General features: G+C 40.1%; 1 long non-coding RNA gene across 1 annotated transcript; it reads left to right on the top strand.

The window, feature by feature from the left end:
- Window positions 1-717: 717 nt before the first annotated feature.
- Window positions 718-3,098, top strand: LOC138009478 (uncharacterized). Its single transcript, XR_011124409.1, has 3 exons — window positions 718-1,266; window positions 1,389-1,547; window positions 2,843-3,098. It is a non-coding gene; the product is annotated as an uncharacterized lncRNA (long non-coding RNA).
- Window positions 3,099-6,206: the final 3,108 nt, after the last annotated feature.

Genomic DNA, 6,206 nt, shown 5'->3' on the forward strand with positions numbered 1-6,206 from the left:
TACCTCGGAGCCTGCGCTGACAAACAAACAAGGGAAAGTGTGTATGGCTCGTTCTAAAAGCCTGTGCCGACGAACAAACAGGGGAAGTGTGTATAACACGTTGTAAAAGCTTTCTAAGAGCCGGTGCCAGAAAGAAATGGATGTGGTGACTTATGTGTATCTAAAATACATTTCAAGTCCTAATTGCAATTTACTTCTCACATCATGATTCATTATGATTCCACAATTGCGGCACAAATATTCATTAATAAACTACCCACGATTCTTGCCCATAGAGCCTCTGTGAGTTCCCTTTTCAAGAACAGCGATTTTAATAGAAGAGTTACATTGCAGACAAGCGAAAGTGTGTATTCTTTGGAGCCTGCGCCGACAAACAAACAAGGGAAAGCGTGTATGCTTCGTTCTAAGAAGCCGGGCCGTCAAGCGAAAGAGTGTATACTTCGGAGCCTGCACTGGTAAAGTTGCCTTGGGGTTGTGATCGTGGCTTCAGATTGTATTTTTGTGGATACGTACATGCTGACTTAAGGGCGTAGATAGCCTTTGCACATCTTGTGGGAATAGTTCCTGAAAACGCTGTCAGAAATGAAGTTTTTTAGTCTCGAAATTTGCACATTTCCTATTATGAAATTTGAATCTAGGGAAAGCCCGGGAAGGGCTACGCCCCTGTAACCTATTTACAGGATACAATAGTTCTTTTCATTGTCACTGTCATAAATTCCTCGCAAGTTGAAGTGTGGATGAACCGCACACCGTTACAAAAGGAATTTGTTTGGTCCTTTGATGATAAAATCGAAGGTACCAATAAGTTAAGATCAGTAACATAGAACAAGTTGCCTCTCCCAGTGTACAATTGCTTTTGCTCCCTACGATAGGTACTTGCATAAATACAATTTATATTTATTTCCAAAATGTTCAGGACTTCCAATATCACGTTTCGCTTACGACGCTGTCTGTTCCGGTCAACGGGAAATGCGTTTTCTCGTCAACCCAATGATATATCACACAATTAGGATCACAACTCTCTGGATTAACCGCTAATAAAGATACAATAATAACCTATTTCTTCCACACTTCCGCTAATCACTCTTCATAAGGCGCCATTTAAAGAGCACAAACAGGTATACAATACAAGACTGCAACGAGTGTATGCTGATATTCCCCAATTTTCCAACCATGGCTAACCGTATGCAAGCAATGGACAGTGATTTAAAAGAGTGCTATAACCACGACCTTGATTGGACTCTGTTGCCTGAAAAATTGCGCCAGGTACGGCATAAAATACCCTTCACATATCTTCTACAAAAACAAAGGTTTTTGCCATAACCTATTTCTCCCCACTCCAAATTACCAGCATGTGCTCGCTCAATTCTTATCCTTGTCATTCGTAGATTTGTCGTTTATTCGGAAAGGGATGAAGCAACGAGAAACGACGGTATTATTGGGAATACTGACATTAATATCATTTTGTATGGGACACGCTGCACTTCAGATTAATGAATTCTGGACAGAACCTATCATAGTACGGATTGCTATTGTTCTACCTACAGGTATGTGGAGACCTTTTAATATTTACTTTCGATCAGCACGAATCCAGCAAACTTTAAACACCGACAATTGAGTCCTCACAGAGGAAATGGACTATCTCACACTTCCGAATGCAGTAATTAACTACGCTTTTCTAGCCAAGGGACCCGCACTCATTGCGCAACGCCAAGGGCATGTACCTGTAAACGAACACATTTACCTCAAAGCCTTTTGAGGCCATTTTGTAACCTCTTATAACGTATAAACATATTTTATATGGACGTATTTTATTTCATCTGTTTAGATCAAATCCTTAGCTGAAAGTTGAAGTGCCACTCGCTATTTGATGAAATGAAATTTAATTTTAAGAAAGCGCTACCCGAAAGATCCTTACTGAAACTTTTCAGCGAACTATCTGCTTCCCCAAAAAGGCTAGCTGACCACTTTCCGTTCCAAACCGTCAACCAACATCTCAAACAAGCACTTTCATCCCTAGAATTCAAACTATTACTGGAACATGGCTCACGCTGCCAAACTAACAGATTTTCTCAATTCAGTGAAAAGTACCTCCACTTCATATCCTTTCAATGAAATACTTGCCAAATTCCGTGAACCCAGTTCAATTTAGTTTCCCAGCCAACTCTTACGCATTGCAAAACCCACTTCAACAAATCAATTCCTTTACAAACTGACCCCTCCTTCGTCACAATACCAGTCCCCTCGTTACTTCACACGATATAGCAACATATTCGTCCACCATACAAGTGTGTGGTAGGAAAAGCAAAAAGGCATTACATGACGCAAATTGATCTCCCTAAACTGAAACAAACACAAGACTAACCTTCTTCCAAACTTCATTGTGTAAGCAAAATTAAAAGACGTTAACATTAATAAAAGGTTTGGGTTGCTTTCTATATTAGAATGCATATAACCTGTGACCTGAACTTTACAACCACAGTCCAGACACCCACCATAAAGGGGTAATATCATGGGAATTGTCTTAATTTGACCATAAATTCACAAAAAACAATTCAGAGACTTTTTCATTCATAAATTGCTTCTGGATAACTGCGGTGATATAAAAATCAATGAAATGTTACCAGAAAAATGAGCTGCAATAAGTTATTACAAAATGACCTAAGTAGGATTTTAACATTGCTACGAAACAATGCGGAAAAATTCCCAAGTTATCACATCCGAGCGTTGGCCCTAGTAAGGGAAATGGGCCCACACAACTTAAGTTATTACGGAATTCATGTAAGATGCAAGGGGAGAACTTTTAAACATGTCAAGACTATTCTCTTCTTCTTATTTTCAGCAAAAAGCATTGGGAAAATTATCAGAACAGGACTGAAGATACCAACGAAACGACCGCTGCAAAAAAACAACGCACACAATGATGCCTTATCACATGGAATAACAAACATTGCTTTAGTAAAGAAAATTTATGTAAGAAAACAGTACTGCAATTAATCGAAGAAAAAGTGAATTTATTGTTATAATTTTTACATTAATATAATTGATATAACTTGAATTATTGTTAGCAATAGGAGAATTTTCCTTACCAAGTCTGGGCCCAATTGTTGAAAAATGGTCATTAAAAGCGTTAGAAAGCTCATTAAGATTAGAGATAACGGCATCATTCAATTTCAATTCTGTCACCCTTGTATTATTTACAACACCGGAAGTAAGCTCATTAAATGTTCCGTTTGCCACGTTTTTCCATAGGCAGCCCAAGCTCCCGTCACTAGACAGCCGTTGAGAATTTCAACGCGTTATGACACTTTGTATGGGAAATAAAACACCGTCGATTATGAAGCCTAAAAAATGCTCAATTTAAAATGACTACACTCTCTCTAGTGACGCGAACTTGGGCTGGTTTTTCGAGGATTACCCTTAGATTGAATAAAAGCATTAGAATAAATAAGTTACTTTAGAAGTCTTGAAGTTTAAATGTTTATTTTATTACGCAACGTTTTGTACTTTTCCCAATCGCGTGAATGATTCGATGCAATTCCTTCCCTTTTGGCAGCATCAGCGGTCACGCATGCCTTTCTTAAATTGGGAATTGATCCAGGGTCTGCTTTATTGGTTCTAGCACGTCTAGATCGGAGTGGTGCATGAATATTAACAATATTCAAAAATTACGTTTTCCAATCAGTCCACAAACCATTTCGATCTTCAGAACCATTACAGAACCAATCTTGTTGAGCGGTATCGTTACGAAAACTCTCTCGATTCAAATTTAGGAAATTTCTATATGAAATGGTTGAATGCCCTGTTGAAAAAGACGCGAGAGATAATTTCCTATAAACGTAAATAAGGCTATGATCGCTGATACCAATATGAGAGACTCCGGAACAGGCAACCCTGTCAACATAATTTGTGGATTCAGTTATACGAATAGGTTCAGTTTTTACGCAAAAACATGCTGCTCCTTTATTATTAATAAGCTATGCGCTATCATTCTCAAGGGCAAACAATTTTCTACCAAATGCTTTCCCTTTCACAGCTCTTTCTGTGGCAGACGATCAAGCGTTACTGTGCAATAAGAAACGAATGCCCTGAACATCCAAGGCAGAAGTGCATTCCTTGCGCTTGATAGCCATCAAGACGTAGATCCAAACTCGTGTTACGTTAATATTTTTTTAACCAAAGTAACTGTGAGCACGCGCTGGGGGGACTCACACGGCCTCCGTCGAAAAACATCGTCCAAATCTTCTTTAATACAAGATACAAGTCGACTGAATCGACAACTCGAACATGCGTCTAAGTCCCGCAAATGAGAAGCACTTCTCCATTCGACAACGGGTCGTATCAATTGGCCCCATTCGTACGAATCGAACGCATCGACAACACGGAGAAGGGTTTCTTGTCCTACAGCGTGTTAAAAACATTTTAAGTCCCCCTAATGTGATGCATTTCTCCATTCGACAACGGATCGTGTCACATGGGCACGAATCGTTCGAATCGAACGAATCGACAACTCGGAGAAGGGACTCTTGAGCTACAGTGTGTTACAACTATTCAAGTCCACCTAATGAGATGCAATTCTCCATTCGATAACAGGTCGTATCACATGGGCACGATTCGTACAAATCGAACGAATCGACAACTCGTGTTAGACATATTCTAAGTCCCCCTAATGAGATGCATTTCTCCATTCGACAACGGGTCGTATCACATGGGCACGATTCGTACGAATCGAACGAATCGACAACTCGTGTTAGACATATTCTAGGTCCCCCTATTGAGATGCATTTCTCCATGCGACAACGGGTCGTATCACATGGGCACGATTCGTACGAATCGAACGAATCGACAACTCGGAGAAGGGTTTCTTGGCCTACATCGTGTTAGAAATATTCTAAGTCCCCCTTATGAGATTCAATTCTCCATTCGACAACGGGTCGTATCACATGGGCACGATTCGTACGAATCGAACGAATCGACAACTTGCAGAAGGGTTTCTTGGCCTACATCGTGTTAGAAATATTCTAAGTCCCCCTAATGAGATTCAATTCTCCATTCGACAACGGGTCGTATCACATGGGCACGATTCGTACGAATCGAACGAATCGACAACTTGCAGAAGGGTTTCTTGGCCTACATCGTGTTAGAAATATTCTAAGTCCCCCTAATGAGATTCAATTCTCCATTCGACAACGGGCCGTATCACATGGGCACGATTCGTACGAATCGAACGAATCGACAACTTGCAGAAGGGTTTCTTGGCCTATATCGTGTTAGAAATATTCTAAGTCCCCCTAATGAAATTCAATTCTCCATTCGACAACGGGTCGTATCACATGGGCACGATTCGTACGAATCGAACGAATCGACAACTTGCAGAAGGGTTTCTTGGCCTACATCGTGTTAGAAATATTTTAAGTCCCCCTAATGAGATTCAATTCTCCATTCGACAACGGGTCGTACCACATGGGCACGATTTGTACGAATCGACAGCAACTGCACAGCCTTTTTACGACTCGTATCTATTCAGGTGTATTGGACAACCCTCCAAATGATGGCAAGATACCGGGTTTTTGTAAGTTTCTTTTTCTGTCAAGTGTTATAAAGTTTGACACTGAAATGAGCGAAGTCAAAACAAAGATCACAATCGCCCAACTCTTGTTTATGCAAAGTCAAAATTTACTCTCCAAGACGCGTACGACGTTATTTATCACCAGGTAATTCCATCATTTTGGAAATAGCAGCTACTTTATGATTCATCTGCGTCACAATTTTTCACTGATTTTGGGGCTCATTTTGTTGAAACTCAAGCACGCTTCCAACAGGCCTGTGAACCCTTCCTGCTTACAGAGCAATACTAAAAAACTTCTCGCATATCACATTTCAACCTTAAGCTCGAAAATTCAATACACAACATGATATTATAATTCACAAAGGCAGAAAATACCACAGAATCCTTTTCCAGCGAAAGTTTTATTGAAACAAACAACATATTTGCTCTTAGAGGCGAAAACCTCTTCCTATTTCATTGCGTGCGTGAAGACAAGAAACTCAATTGTGTCAAATTACCATGTACTTAAGGTAAATGCTGCTCACTTTGATTTCGTCTCGACGGGCGATAGATTGTTGTCGAAGTCCAGTACTCGTCGCTTTTGAGATTCATGCCTAGTTTATCCAACTGACTTTCCATTATTGAGCTCCATAAGGGT

The sequence above is a fragment of the Montipora foliosa genome, chromosome 7, assembly GCF_036669935.1.
Source record: "Montipora foliosa isolate CH-2021 chromosome 7, ASM3666993v2, whole genome shotgun sequence".
NCBI classification, from domain to species: domain Eukaryota; kingdom Metazoa; phylum Cnidaria; class Anthozoa; order Scleractinia; family Acroporidae; genus Montipora; species Montipora foliosa.